Source organism: Apis cerana, linkage group LG4 (genome assembly GCF_029169275.1).
Source record: "Apis cerana isolate GH-2021 linkage group LG4, AcerK_1.0, whole genome shotgun sequence".
Lineage (NCBI taxonomy): Eukaryota > Metazoa > Arthropoda > Insecta > Hymenoptera > Apidae > Apis > Apis cerana.
In genome coordinates this window covers 10,956,188-10,973,278 of record NC_083855.1, presented here as the reverse complement: position 1 = coordinate 10,973,278, position 17,091 = coordinate 10,956,188, and the positions used below count along the sequence as shown (strand labels likewise).

Below are 17,091 nucleotides of genomic sequence, written 5' to 3'. Positions count from 1 at the left end.
CGTTCTCGTATTCTAACGATCAAAATTTCGTATCTAGCTCGTATTTTTCAAGTTTCATCCTCGTTTAAGATGATCGATTTTTTTTTGCAACGACGAAATAAGGTAGCAGGGCACAGTCATATGAATTGCGCTCCAACAGGTGCCGGGTATCGAGTTCACCAGAGCACCTGATGAAGTACAATTAACATGCAGCCTCCAGTTCTTCCCTCCTCTCTTTCAGATTGTTCGCATTTTTCTTCTTCCATTATTTTCTCTTCTCTTCTCTTCTCTTCTCTTCTCTTCTCTTCTTGTCTTGGTAGTAACTGAATTTGCAGCGAAAAAAGCGATGATCCAGTTTCGCCGCAGCGCGCGCTACTTCAGGTACCTGACTGATTCGAAATTGGCACAGCCTAAAGTACCCGAGTAACGCGCGTTGCGCACGACAAGTAACGTTTCCTCTGAACAATCCTGTCGGATAAATTACGCGACTGCAGCGCCACGTTACGACAGCGTGTCCTGCATTTTGAAATAAAGATTCGAGTACATGCATGAAACGTTAACGATAGTTCAATCGCGACGAAAAGAAATAAGCTGAGTGACAATAAGACGTACGATTTACGAGGTGGTCCGTTATTGTCCGTTTAACAAAACAGAAATATGTAAAGATTGAAATGATAATATTATGTTCGCAGCAAGTAGCAGTGAAAAATTCCTTTCTGTAGAAAAACCGACAATAAATTCTTTCCGCAAACGTTGATTCGCATTCATCGAAAACGACTAAGTACCGTAAAAGATTAACAATAAATCGAGACCTTCCAATAGAGGTTACTACAAACCAGTGTGCAGGATTTATCAAGAAAAGGAAACTTGACAGGCAGATGTTGTATTGTGGCAGGTAGCTGAAAAGTTTCTAAAAATCTCTAAAATTTTTTCTATGATCTAAACGATACCTCGAGATATCTCTTTTTAGCCTGAATAAATATGGAATTCACTTCTAAAATTTTGTTCAAATAAGATATTCGGAAAACGGACAGAAAAATTTTAAACGAATACGCGATTCTTAGAAATATTTTCTTTTGTAAATGATAATTATAAAACGTCATGATTAAAATTATATCTTTTAATGCTATAAAGTAAAATTTATATTACATAAAAAATAATTGATAGATTTACAATGAACTTAATTTATATTAATCCACGTATAAGCGTATTGGCGTCCCAATAAGAATTGTGCATGACATTGTTCGTTACTCATCGTTATTCGACACGTCAGAGAAACACATATCGACACATACTTGTTACATTATGATATTCCAGTTAATTCGTTGCATAAATAAACCGATTGATGACAGGAGTTGTTGTAAATGTCTCGAAGGAACGTCATCGAAAGAAAAACGTTTAATAAACACGTATAAAGAAACGATCAAAGTCTCTAATATTCGATGCTTAGTTACTTAGATTTCTCTTCTCGCAATCGTTACACAACATTATACACTTTCGTATAATTCGATCATAAATCCACGTTGCATTTTGGATCTCTAACAAATTATACGCTCAATTTTCACAACGATAATTGCTAATCTAAACTTGTCACATAAAATATCACTGCTTAGTAATATAAACTTTTCACACAAATATTAACGTATAATATCGATGATTAAACTCATATCATCTGTTACAGAAATTTCTTGATAATTGGAAGATAGTTGAGAAATTCACAAAAGTCAATAAAAGATAAGATTCGAGTTGATAATTTCGCACAATTTTCCCACCTTTAAATCAAATTGTTAACGCGCAACACGTTTCAATCGTTTCCGACAATAAAGTAGAACTGTCCGAACACTAAATTGAAGAGGACTATTTTTATCGTCCGATTTCTTCGTACGTGAAAGAAAGGAAATGAAAGAAAGAAATTCAAACGAAATGAAAGACGCGAAGGAATGTATAAGCCAATTAACAACGAGGCGACGCGAAACGTGCACGGAGATTACACGAATCTGATGAATGGTAATATTCCTGGAGCGGTAGTTCCTTCGCAGTGGCCGACGCATCGTGACATTGAAACTCCTACACTCGTTGGTGGAGGTAAAGGAAAGTCTCCCCTCTTGCTTCCCGTCGCGTTCCCTCTTTCCCGTTCTTCGTCGACGAGTGACGATAATAGGCCGGGAAACGTCGACGATTGCGGGGTAAGAGGCGAGGGGCGAGGACTTCGATGAATCAAAGCGAAGGAGCCAGACAGAGGGTGGGAGGGAAGAAAGAAGAGAACCGCGACAGCGTTGGATCGAGATAAGGGGAAAGGATCGAATGGATTGCAGGGTGTATGGAGGGGATGAAAGTCAGGGGGGAGGGATGGAAGAGGGCAAGGTTGCAGACGCCGGCAACCAAGAAGGCAACCACCACGTTTACACCACTACGTACAATACGACGTGTGTAACTGTTCGTCTTTTTCGTTGGAAATTCTCTTCCAACTACTCTTCTTCCTCTCTCTATTTATCGTACCACTAACATACAATCATAGCACGATAAATAGTATCACAATTACAAGTATGGTGATACGATCGTCATCACGCTTTACTTTAATCAGAGATGCAAAAACGCTCGAGTAATTGGAATTTTTAAATATTTTGCGTTTACACACTAATAAATACAATTGTATTGATAATAAGAGATTTTCTCTAGAAAGTTTTCCACATTTTATTTTCATACATTTTACCAATTGCACGCACAAGTTTTTCAAAAATTTCCCTTCCGATCGACTTAAGATCATTTAAAATGTAGATACGTATTTGATTTTTGTCTTACCGAAACATTTCCATGAAAAGCCACGATATGTTTAATCGATAAACTCCCGGTCTAATCTAAACTTTACCTAAGCGGCGATTTTAAATAATAACGTTGTCGTGATGTTTCCGATAAGTATACGTAACATAAAAAATCGTACTTCAAGCACTTCGATATTAAACCGCAGTATTATTCCTCACGATAGGTTATTTGAAAGATAGTCATCGGACCTTTGATCACCGATACAGTCACGAACGTTATGCGGATAATTAGAATATTGCACCACCGGCATATTTTAGACACGCAAATTTTTCTAGCCAATTTTTTAAGCGAACAAATTTTATCGAAACGAAAAGACAAGCCATGATCCGTCGTATCAACTACGCGAAAATACCACTAGTTGTCGTTTGAATGCCTCGTTATTCGATAGAGAATGCATCGATCCATTGTTAGCCGACTGAATGGCATTTCTGCGATCCCCGATTCGTGTTTCGGCTTCATCGACGCCAATAACGCCGCCGCCACTCCTTCCGACATTGTTACCATCTAACATACTATACGCCATCGATAATCTCGATTGCTTGAATGCTGTCTGAATCTCTATACCAAGTGAATTCGTACTTCGTGTCTGCAATTATTTCTCGTCGACCAAAGTACAAAACCGGTTGTAGCCTGTCCGCGATAACTAGCACGGTGGTCTCCTTACGATATCTAATATCGGTATCGATCCAATATCGAACCTTTACCAATAAATGAAACTTTTTCCTCATCAACTGAGCCTCTGCTGGAATTTAAAGCGTGCAGTGCGTAAAATCAGAGTCCGATAGTACGATGTAAAATCGATCGCGTACACACGTTCGATGATCCCACTTAACGGGTAAAACAGACCTTTCGACTTCGACATAATCTTTACCGGAAGTCTGACGTCGAGACCATGTACTTATATATCTCCTGTGCAGAATGAACCTATGTCACGACCGTTAAGAAACTTCCGCTGTAAGTCCGGTGGATGAGTCAAGATTCCGTAGAAGAGACCAACCAACTCGCGCGGTTATACACATCCGTGAAAGTCGATGCATTCGTTGAACAGAGGCGTTTGTCGAGAATTGTGACTCATCTAACGGCAATGCGACTGTTTTCGCGAATCGTACATTCTTTTGCGTCTCGTTTGGCCGGTACACGTTTACCAATCGATTCTTATTTGAAAAGAACGCTGCGTAGTTCTTCGAGTAGGCAGCTCGATTTTGGACAATATTTGCTGATGTAACTCGACACTGGAACAATGGAAAATTCCATTATCCGACGTTTGTTTTCTGTCAACTTCCGTTGACATAATGACGGGAAAAAGTCGATCATATTGATTTCGAAGCCATGGTTGTGAGATTTTTATGTTTTTGAATTTTGAAGTTATGATAGATAATCTTGATGGTGTTATTGAGAAAATATTAAACGGAAATGAAATAATATTCTATTAAGTCTTGCATTATGGATGATAAATACCGTTAACGTGTTTAACATCAATTAAATGTAAAATCGATTTATCGCATATGATATCAATTTCAACTGAATGCGAAATTCTCGTAAATGATAAAATTAGTAAGAAATTAGACATATCTAAGTTTCTTGCATGTAGATAATCATAGTGTGAATTTGCGAAAAGTAATTTACGCGAGAAATAAATAGAACTTTACCATTGAATTCTTATTTTTCTTATATGAAATCGATAACGATATATCTGTTCTATTTACATTTCAAGGACAAAGAAAGATCCAATAAATTGAAGAAGAAGAAGAATAAGATTTTAATAAGGTATTGACACGTTCAAATCTATTTGAGATTTGATCGAAGATTATCAATGACGACAAAATAACATTGATGAAGAGAATTTACTATCATCTTGCTCACGAATTCCATTTAAAATATGTGAAATATCATGTGATAAAATCATTTGAGAAAGACTTACGTATTTCAATATGATTTCTGATTCGCAATATTTTCAATAGTTCAAACAGGAGTTTCAAGAACTCGAACTAGTCGATACATCACTGCTATTTGAACGAGAGGAACGCAGAGTGTTCCAAAACGTGCAGAAAGAGAGAGAAAAAGACTGGCAGAAAGTTAAAAATAGCCGTTCTCTCTTCTCTCGATGCTTCTTTCCGCGCACATATCGTCTATCATTTCACTTGGGCTTCTTTCAGCCTATCCTCCTCCCTCAAATATGGAAGAGTGATCGGTTACTACTCGAAAATCGCACAAGCGAAATTCATATGAATCAACGATTATTATTTGTTTTAAAATATTGGAAAATATTCAATCAAATATTCAATCAAATAAAATAAGTGAGTAGTCTTGAGTAATTCATCGAGCTTCTTTCTCTCCTTATTTCCACAAAAAGTTCGCAAGTCAGACAAAATATTTTAATATTTTATTTGATATACAATTAGATTATATACAAATTAGAAACAGCAAGAAGTTTTCACTTATTTCTCATTTTAATTTACATATGTCAAAAATGAGTGATACGATGAACGTCCATATTTATATAAAAAAGAAAAAAACTAAAACCGACGATTGTGCACAAGACAAAGAATAATTCTTTCATTGTAAACGCTATAGCATTGCAAATGATTGCACAGTAGGAAGGCGAACAAAGTATTTATCAAGAAATCGTATCTTTAATTATATCCGAACCAGTACAAAATCGGTTAATTTCAAGACGATGAGTCAGTGGATATGAAGAAGAAGAAAAAGAAGAAGAAAAGAAAGAAATTCCTGCCAAGTGAGAATCCACTGTGCAATGGTTCCGAATCAAGACTTACTGAAGATGAAGAGAAGAGACACATATACGAACACATACACATATACGACAAACGATCCAACAGCACAGGCGGAGAATTTACGCGACAGCGAGAATCGAGGGGTCTCGTCTGCCCTTGAAAGTTTTCGTCTACGTGCCTGACCCTCTTTACCCGACACTGAACTGAACTGTCCTTGACGGTCGGAATGGTTCACGATAGCCAGCAGGAGCAGAGAGCAAACGACAGAGAAGACCTTAAACTAAACCTGCCTCCCCGAATGGAGGGGTCCTTAACGAAGTACGAGATGGATATGGAGGGGCGCAATCGAGACTAGTCGGCGCCACTGGACCATCCTGCACGGATGAACGCCTATAGTCGATTGTTCTCCGATCTCACGAATTTCAAGGACGTCTATGCGAAACCGGCTGCAAGAAGAAAGAGATCTAGGAATTTTCTTTTTCTTCTTTTTCTCTTTCTTTCTTTAGCCAAGCTATTTCGCCATTTTCTCTTTTTCTTTCTCCCTTTCTTCTTCACTATTCCCCTCCCTAACGCAATCCTCTCTCTTTCCACTTAAATATACACTCTCCTTTCTTTCTCATAACGCGATGGTTGACGTCATCCAGATTCACATACCATTTCCGTTCGTTTTGTCCAGATGGAGTCTACGCGTGTATCGAGACTATAGAAAAATATTCGAGAAGAAACCAACGAAAAATTTATCTTGTTCAAAGATTTTCATTTAATTCATTAGATATTTTCAAAATTCTTTCATGTATTATGTATGAAAATATTATATTTATTATTTGAAATTTTTAAATTTTATCCATCTTTCTTTTTCATTTAAAAGATTAATAAATAACATCGATCTAAGTGCTTCATTGCAAAAACATTCCAATTAAATGCTCACTGAAAACTTGTTTCATCTATGTGCATCCTGATCGCGTTGGTTACAGTCAGCTTCTTTGTCAGAAAGGGGGAGGTGTTCCAAGTATATACACGACACGCATGTAAAAGAGAGAATGTAATCCGAACAAAGAAATGCGTTTTATTCTGGTCGTGCTGTATATCGTTGTCCTGCATTCTTAGGAAAGTTACGCATCTGGACGAGCTCGATAATAATATTCCGTTGATGTGATAGATACAGAGGAAAACATAACTTACATAAACGCGTAACCACATAAATATCAAAATGTACGATCACCAAAAAGAGTGCAAAAAGAATGAAATCTTTAATGTATAAAATTATACGATTCCAAAGTTTCTGAACTTTCAACAAAACAATGAATAGAAATAGAATTCTAGAAAGAAACATGCTTTTGTTCTGATTAAATACTCCCGATAATGAGAACTCGCGACAGTGCGGTATGAGGGCAATTGGAAAATCCTAGGATCAGCAATCTCCGTAAAACCACGAATTGGCAGACCGCGACGTCGAAAGCAGCTACATACTAGCCAGAAGAGACTACACACGTACACAAAGCACATACGTGTACACACAAGCTTGAGAGAAAAAGAAAGATAAACGAACAGATAGAGAGATTCACCATGAAATAGAAGATTTTCCAATGACCATGCTCTAGTGTCCAATAATGTACGAAATGGAAGAGAGACGTAGCGAGGAACGATTTACACATCGTTACAAAAAGAAAACGTGTATATGGATATACACAGCAGACAGACAGACAGACAGAGATGGCAATGTTCGGGAAACGAGCGAGTGGAGGGGGTGCAGACAGGGGCGGGGCATGTCGCGGAGGGCCCCGCGCTCGAGGGAAGGAGGTAGGAGGTAGGACGGAGAAGGGTGCCTAGCAACAGGCCTGCCGGCAGCCGGGCAGAGCAGCGTGATTAAATAAAACCAGCGTCGGGCACGGCGACCCACCAGGCGTTGACATCAGCGCGCACATGTATAAGAGGCCTTTTCGAGTACTCATAAAAGATAGAGAGAGAAAGAGATGGATACGAGTCTCTCTACGCACCGATACATCGAATAGAAGCATCGTTGGTGTATGCGTACCACGAGGCCGTCCCGGTACCGAACGCACGCCTTCGAACCGGCGAATTCTCTCGGCCCACATGACTGACTCGCCGGCTGTCGGCTGGCCGCTGCCTACCCGTTTCCCTGCCTTTTCTGCCTTCCTTCACCGAGACCACTCTAGCCTTCGATTCGAGAAAGTATTTCTTTTGTTTTTTCTTCGTGATTCGAAATTCAACCGGTCTTTTATTCAAAAAAAAAAAAAAAAAAAGAAATGGCGAATATTTATATATAAAAAGTTTTTTATAGGAAATAAAGATGTGAAATACGAAGTATCAATTTTATGATAGTAAGAGAATTTGAAATAATTGAACATAAAAGAGATAAATGAGAAGATGTGAAAAGTTACTTAAAGTTTGACTTTGATAATGACGCAAGTGAGTCGTACGATTAGTAGGAATGTTAAATCAAATCATGTTCCTTATATGGAAATCGTCGAATCGTGTAATCTATAAATATCGCCAAAATATTGACTTTTCGATAGTATTTAATTTAAACAGATACGAAAAATGTTTCAATTACGAAAAATATGTCTAAATAAAAACTTACTTTTAACAAAATGCCTACAACTGCTTAATCTTATAAAATATATTTTCTCTTAATTCTTCAAATTTTCTATGTAAGATTTTAATATAGTAAATATAGTAAATATACAAAAATTAATTTAAACATAAAAACAATTTATCAAAAAATTATATGGTATATAATATAATAAATATAAATTCGACATTGCAAATTATAAAAAATAGCTTTGTTATATGTAAAATGACGAAATATATCAAATTTTATTTTTATTTTTAAGATTTATTTTTATTTGAAAACTAATAATAAAAAATATTGTGAAAAAAACAATTAGAAATAAACATTAACAAATTTTTTATAAACATATGAATATACGCAGTTACATGTTTTGTAAAAGGTGTTCGCGAAATGTGTCAACATGTTAACGAATGTATTGACACCTGCAATAACAAATTTATATTACTGACTATCATTATTTCTGATAACTCAAAAATCAAAATTCTTAATAAGAAAAATTAAAAATATGATAATAATGATTTAAAAAATTAAATAAATAATATGATTTAGAAAAAAAATAATAATAATAAAATGAGCAAAAAGATAGCATGATATAAGACTTGTTAATATATAATGATTACTTATCAGCATTATTTGAAAAATCTTTAATAAAAAGAAGAATCAAAAAGCGCATGCGCTTTTATGTTATTAAAAAAAATTAAAAATTTTTGGATAAGCAATTAATAACGTTCGGGACGAACAAATATTTTCCCGTCACATATAAATTTTAATATATTATATTTTTGAAATTCTCAGAAATTGATAATTGATAATAAACTACATTTAGCAAATTACTTTACCGAGAATTTGAACCTACGATTAAGCTTTTAACGGTTAACATTTTAGATCCACATGCACAGAAAAATATATTACTATATAGCCAGAAAAATGAAGCATGAAGTTCAAGAAGAAAAGAAAATTGAAATAGTACAAACTAAATTCTGATCTATGTTATACATTTTTATCTTGAATAATTTAAATTTTTGCTAAATTTAAAATTGTTACGTAAAATCAATATAATACTCATGTTAGAACGAAGAATATGGTTGGTTCAAGTTTTCAACGAATAGCAAAGGGGAGTAGTGTTAAGAGGAAACGACCGTTAAGTGGTATAGCGAATAATCGTGCAGCAGAATAGTCTTTTGTACTTTACTATCGAACAGTCTTCTTTTTATATTTTACTTTTTTTCATAACATCGCATTGAAAACCGCACATTTTTACTTTTATTAGAAAATTATTAAAAATAATTTCATAATTCTTTCTTTATCGATCGTATTTCAAATCTTATCATTTTTATATAAAATTAAGAAAATAAAAACAATTGAAAAAATTATAATCTTATAAATGTATGAATAAACCAATGTAACTTTAAAAATAAAAGATAATTTACAATATAAAAAATAAAGAAAATTAGAAAAATAATTAATTTCAAAATAAGAAATAATTTCAAAATTTTTATGAAAAATAGGTGCTTTCATTTGATCGTTAAAGTTGGTTTCTTAAATAACCATCCATTCGTGATTGACGATTTTTGTAATGTTTCAACAATATAATATCAAAAGAATCGATATCGAAAACCCATGAAAATTACAAGCTTGTATCAATAAAATGATAAAGCAAAAACAAGCGAATAATTTACCTGACTGAAGTGCACGTGTTCGTCTCTTCCGGTGAGCAGCGAGAAAGAGGTTAACCGACAGGTTAGCCGGCAGCGCACCACTGTTACGTGACGTTTCCTCATTTCTTTTCGCCATATCAATCGCCATTTCTTCTATCGAATTTCGGTCGACATCACCAAAAAAACTGTTGAATCACTATTCTTCTTGAAGAATTGAAATCAAAAGACTGCAAAATTAACTGATATGCGGGCCTGAACCAGCAATAGCCGGCACGCGTGACAGTCGCAACTCCAAATTTTTTCTCGACGTGATTTGTACCCCGGATACTAAGAAATCTGATTTTTGTTATTTTTTTCTTTTTATCGTTTTTTAATTTATTTTTCCTTTAATTACGCGTTTCACTATTTCCAAAAATATGTAGCGAAAAACTTTCCACAAAAATCCCAATCGAATTAACCCTCCAGCACCTGAACGTATGACAATTGGCAATCGTTCTTTCTTTCAATCTCTGAATTCATGCTGCTTCAACTAGGATAAAAGAAGCAGAAGAAGAAGAAAAAAGATGATGATGAAGAAGAAGAAGAAGAAGAAGAAAAAGAAGTGAATTGAAAGAAAGCAGATTTTGATAACAGAACGAAAAGTATCGGAAAATCCGTCTTTTTTGCAAACATGCTATGTTTGATGAACTTGCGAAATTTAGAGTTATAAACTTATTCAAAATACTGATGTCTTTTAAGCTCTTTCTTTGTTTCTCTCACACGCATATGCTCCCTTTTTCTCTCTCACTCTCTATCTCACGCAGCACGCTCTCTATCTCGTTCATGGCCGGTGGAAATGGCCGCATTTTAACACGTCACCAAACACTCGACAATTCGCTCGCATACCAATATACGTGGCAACGAATAATACACACTTACGAATTCATGATAGAGCGGATAGACTTTTAAAAAGATATTCGTCATTTATATAAAGCACATTATTACAAAAAACTTAGATTCCATTATTCGCAGAACCAATAAGAAAAAAGAAAAAAGAATTGTACGTGCAAAAAGGAGCATAGAAATTAGGAAACTATGCAAAATAGATGGGTGACAAGTAGGAAAAAACTAGCGAAGACAAAATCGGTGGACGATGGACGATGATGCAAAAGATCTCCGATTGGAGAGCAAACGCAGAACGATGTGCGAAAATACCTCTTTCACGAACAGCCGGCGACGAACTGGCCGATTGGCCGTTGCACGGGGCGCAAAACTGCCGGTCTCGCGGCGCGCCGCTACTACCCGTTCTGACGATGTAGATCCCACTGGGCGGCCCGATCCTAGACGAGTGCGCACGAGGCCGATCGGAGCTAGCCGAATTCGACCGGAAGCCCACCGTACCGAGAACCGCCGAAGCGCGTCGAACCTTTGTACTTTCCGCCCATCTCATCGGGAATTCCTGTCGGAATCGCCACGGTCGCGCCTTTATCCGTGCGTGCAATTCACGGTCCTGCCTTTGCGAATGTTTAAGTGTCGCGGGACCATCGACTACGGAATACACCAAAATTTAGCTCGTTCTCAGAAATCATGAAACATCTCCTCGCGTAGTGAAATTATGTATATACTAATTGCCATCTTTTTAAGACGTAAATGTTAACGACGTTTAAAGTAATTTTAGACTAATTTAGACTGCGACAATTTTTTTAGTAAATTTTTTATTAAATTTTATTAAATTTGTACAAGATTAAATAGTAATCGAATTAAATAATAATAAAGATTTATAATAATCGATTCGATTGCTCGAATTTTATTTTTATGCGAATAGAAAGATATAGAGAACGTTTCTATTTGTTGGCAAAACTATCGATCAAGGAAATTGTTGCAGCGAAACGCGCATACTCGAGGGCTTCGTTTCGTCGTGGTATTAATGCTTCGATATTCTGAAGACTTTGCGGTATACATGTACGGATATATGCACGTAGTCCTTAGTCGTGTTATTACGCGATCTGGTGCAATTGGAAGCGCCCGGCGCCAATCTCTTTCTTGCCTCATAGAAATTGCAACGCGCGCAAAAGTAATATTATCGTATTATGGTTTTGATATTACTTTACTCTTTCTATATCTTCAGGAATATTGTGCGTCCAATTATCGAAGAACTTTTAAAGTGTTCTGAAATCGAAGCTAAATGGAAATGTAAGCTATGAGCGTAATATAAAACTTCTTTTGACGCAAAGAGGAGAGGGGGTTCTTTAAAGAGTCACGGGGAATCAAAACGTTTTCATTGAATATCAATTAATAAATCAGCCAATCGAATTGACGAGATTTTTAGTTTACAAATCGGTTTCATACAAAGGAACTCTTTTGTCTCGTTATGCAGCACGCGACTTGAAGTCATATTTATTCGTGCAACTGAATTCATTTAGCAATATAATTTTACGACCACGAATTTACAGCATTCTACCCATAGATGTCGAGTGATTACAAAAGTATAATAGCCGATTCACTTTGAGAGAATGTAAAAGGAAACATTGGATGCATTGTAAAAAGAGAAAGACCGCATATATCAATATAATAAAGATGGATAGAAGCTTTTCTTCGCATTGACTTTAAAATGATGAAGATAAAAATTGCACCTTATTTTTGCGACAATAATCAGATAGTATATTGCGAAGATTATCGACGAAAAGTACGACAAATTTTAATGACTTCTTCGAAAAAGATATAAAAGGTAATAGCAGCTCGAATCGTGAAAACCGTGAAAAATCTTCATTGCCAGTTCAAACGTGTCTAAATTCCGCGAGAGCAAGAAGAAAATGAAAAAGCTAGTGGGAGCTGGTAGGATTGTGTGTAATTTCATTTGGATCCAGTGGACGTCGCAATTTGAGAAACCAGGTGGTATCGTTTGATGTGTATGGACTGCGGCAGTAGAATTGCAGAGATGGCTGGTGATGGAGGACGGACCAGTGGGGTGCCAAGGGGAGGGGGAGAGGATGACTGGAGGCAGATAGGTGACAAGGGGATGGGTCTGCAGTGGGGACAGACAGAGAGAGAAGCATCAAGAGAAAGCAAGAAAGGACGAATGGATAACGAAGAGGAAGAAAGAAAGAGATCGAGAGAAATACATGCAAGCTAGATAGAGAACGATCATTTCCCGTGGAAGGGGAATGTGGGAGAGAAGTGGAGGGAGGGAGAAGGAAGAGGGAGAGACTGGGTCCTTCACCCGACGAACGAACTGAACGAATAGCTCGTAGCCGGCGCTGCTACTTGCGTTTTGCTTACCGCTGGACTGCTTGGCTGCCAGTCTAGTTCGAACGATTATTATCGTACTGATCTGGCACAATGCACGAAACATTACATACAACGTTCGTACTACCGTTATCCAGTTTTTGACACCGTGCATACACTATCGCCATTATGAATCAACCACTACATTCTCGTATAAAACTTTCAAGCTTGACTTCTCTTTAACACCTGTACCGTCTTTCGGAGAAGCTTATCCCTTGAACGAGATCTCATTTAGTAATTACTCCACGGTCCGCTATGCTATACTGACGAATGTATCGTGTGAATACTCTGCAGAAGTCAGATATTCATACGACTCCTCTCAAGCTTGATAACATTCTACATTCGTTACGTGTCCAGACATCCAGATAGAAATACGAATAGTTATTGTCGCGAAATAAAAGTTGCAACGTGAGCAAGAAGCAAGTTCTCTATTCTGAGAAATGATTGGACTTCTTAAAGGAAGATTAAGATTTATGCAAATGCGTTGATATATGCATTCGTTTCTGAAAAATATTACATGCTTATAGAATCTGATCAGAATAAAGCTGTCGTGAAAGAGATATCGAATGTCCTCTATAGATAATTTTCGAGCAAGCAATGTCGTCGTTAAGTTCAGCACTACGTGTACTATCATGGTCTTCTTTTCTTGAGAAAAATATTCGTTAAACAACAAGAATGTATCTCATTCTAGAATAATCTATGCACACAATTTTTACAATGACAATGAATGCAACTTTTTAAAATCTTAAAATGATGAAATTATTATACAAGAGCATCTAAATTAATTCTACATCTTAACGTTTTAGAATAATATCGTGATATCTTGCAAACGCTTTCGTTATTATACCATCTCGATTTAATGTTTTATTCGCCGATGATTCATGTATCCATTGCGCCAATGAAATCAACTATCTCGAACACAGACGAAGACATTTGGATATGGTCCACTTGAAATAATAAAATTGAATTGTCTTTTTTTCTCGATGGTCATTACCCTATAGATAGCCAAAACAATGACAAATCGAATAGAAATTGTATATCGATGGCTGATCAAACATAGGTCACATCTACTTCTTCGTACGGAATATAAACGCAGACGAAACCATGCTCTTTGATCGCGCTTCTAGGTCGATTTTCCAGTAAATAGGTTCAAAAGGAACTTGGTCCAATCTCGTTGATTAGTTAATGGCAATCAAAGCTGAAATTTGTACATTAGGCAATTATTTGCCCTGGAAACTAGCTATTACTAGATGGAATAGATTGCGGCAGCGTAATATGAAAAGCAATCATATAATATATATATATAGTTATTATTTATATTTATTATTCATTTATTATTCATTTCATTTATCTTGCTCCTATATTTTTTCGAAATATTTTTCTGCCATTTTCTATTATAATAAGTGTCTTTATCATTAGAAATATAAAAAAAAAATTAAAAAAACGAATTTTTACTTAAATCTATCATACGTGTCATTTCAAAAGGTTTAGATTAACAATAGAATTATGTTTAAATATTTATAATTTTTATTAATGTATTTATATATTATACGTTAGGAATAATAACGTATTTATGTTATGTGTTAGGAAATACATTGTATTTCTTACATTGTATTTTCTAACATTAAAACTTATATTTTTAGATTTTACTTGTTAAATATTATAAAAAAACATAAAAATAAATTAAAAATTTTGTATCCTCAAAACGAAGTTTAAGTTAAGTTAATTACATTTTTTTTTATTCGTAATTATTTTTTCTACATCTTTTGTTCTATTTCGAAACAATGTGCAACGAAGATACAAAATACTCCTCTACTCTTTCCTGTTTTTCCTTCTTCGTATTCTTTATTCTACATGCTTTATCGTGATTCCTGCTAGTGTCTCTCTCTGTCGAACCACGGCAAATTCGCATCAGCCATTAGCCAGTGCCAATAACGTACCAAGGCAGATGGGAGATGTGGTGAAGGTTTGGTGGTTAGTCCGACGTTGGTAGGGGAAAGGGATACGTACTGTCTGCAGGGCCGTGTTCATCGATCAACGCACCCTACTCCTACAAAATTCTACATTATTGAATAACGCACTCTCATCTTTATATTTATATCCATATATAAATAAGATTTCATATATTATTTTTATAATGAAACCCATAATTCGACTTATGGCATTAAATAAAATAACATGACAATGATACAGTGATAAATTACTCGCATAATTAAAAAGTAATTAGTCATTTCATAGGATGAACCAAAAGAAATTCAAAGATATAGAATCATAATGCAAATATAATACAAATTTTCAAATAAAATAAATTTTGGAAACAGATATTGATATATATTTGTTAAACAGATATTCAAAAAAATACTTGCATTCATCTATTCTATTCGATTAATTAGTATATTTAAACATGATCATTATTTCATTTTGTTTTTCAACTACTCTTCTCTGTTACAATGAAACATCATTTGTATATTCTATTTTTTTCTCCTTTTTTCTCTATGTATATGCAACTTCATTTCTATGCATATTTCTATGCAATTCATGTACATCTCATAAACATAGTGTTAAATGAAATTAATTGATAAAATTTCTTACCTTTGTATTTTTACTATAACATTTTAATTTATATTTTTATAGAAAAAAATTAATAAAATAATGAAGCTTTTTAATAAAAAATAAAAATTTGAAAAAATTGATGTTGAAAAAATGGAAATCAGATCGAGAAAGTATGTTAATTATTCTCTAAAAATCTTGCATGTCTATATTCTATGAAAATGAGAAAAATATGTTGAATAAATCTATCATTTTTTTTATGAAAAATATTAAAAAATTAATTTCAAATAAATGAAAAAAAGAAAAAATATAAAAGCATTAAATTCTGAGAATATATTTCCGTTGTAATGTTTAATTCGATATTTTTTATTATTTTTTGCTTAAGGACATAATTCTCATGCATAACTTTTTTACGAATTATCTGTTCACATTTTCAACATTAATGTTTTTTAATTATGAGAAAATATAAATCTTTTTCATAATCTTTCCAAAATTTATTAATGTGACAATGATTATAAAAAAACAAAAAAAATATATAATTAATTTTTTTTAATTGTAATTCTTTTTTTATGTATATCCGGAAAGATAAATTAATGACTTTCATTTTTTTTTTTGCTCAAAAGAAATATTGGGACGTATCATTTCTGATATATCTATCTAAGACGATAGAAAGGGATGTTCTTCCTATTAACACTTCTTTCAAACTTAGTGAAAGAACAAATATGAAATAATCATCACGATACTCATTCTTTGGAACGACCCTGACAAAGTCGGACTAGACGGCCAGACAACTGCGAGACAGCTTAACCGTTTCACAAATACTCTAACAATTTTATATATTATTTATTGCGACATCGTATTTGATATTAGCGAATTAAAAAGTTGTACATGCTTTTAAATTATATTTCACATGCATAAAAAGCTTAATCATTTTATACGAAGAATAAAAATCTGTAATCATTTAATGTGATATTTCTGAAAAATAATCGCATGCGCGCGAATAATGTAAAATGGCTGCCTTGATATTCATTCTTCTCTTGTTGTTTATCATAATTTATAATATTCATAGTTTAAAGATATTATGACATATGATTTGAATGATAAAATTTTATAGAATGAATTTCTATTCCAAAAATTCACAAATTTGATTCGGTTAATGTTATTTCAAAATGATTATTGAATTGTGCAACGATGTACGTAGTTTCAATATCAACAATGGATAAGTAGGCAAAACCTACTATATTATAGCAAAAATACTGCAAAGAAAGTAAGAAAATAAAAAGAGTTCTCGCAATAGCAAGCATTCTTAAAACAAAGAAAGAAAAATAGAGAAAGAAAGATAATAGACAAAAGATAAAAAGTTAAAGTAAGAAGAAAGATAAAGAGAGAAGAGCAAGAGTAAGGAAGAAAGCAAGAAAGAAAGAAAAAAGAGACCATTGGCAATGCAGTGATACGCAGCGGCAGCAGTGGCGCCGAAAATGCAATGCGG

At 34.6% G+C, this 17,091-nt stretch overlaps 1 long non-coding RNA gene across 1 annotated transcript; it reads right to left on the bottom strand.

Annotated features, from left to right (window-relative positions):
* Nucleotides 1–1,082: 1,082 nt before the first annotated feature.
* LOC133666045 (uncharacterized) lies at nt 1,083–16,667 on the bottom strand. The gene is made up of 2 exons (XR_009829574.1): nt 10,983–16,667; nt 1,083–4,034 (listed from the first exon to the last, which is right to left on the bottom strand). It is a non-coding gene; the product is annotated as an uncharacterized LOC133666045 (long non-coding RNA).
* Between the last annotated feature and the right edge of the window lie 424 nt (nt 16,668–17,091).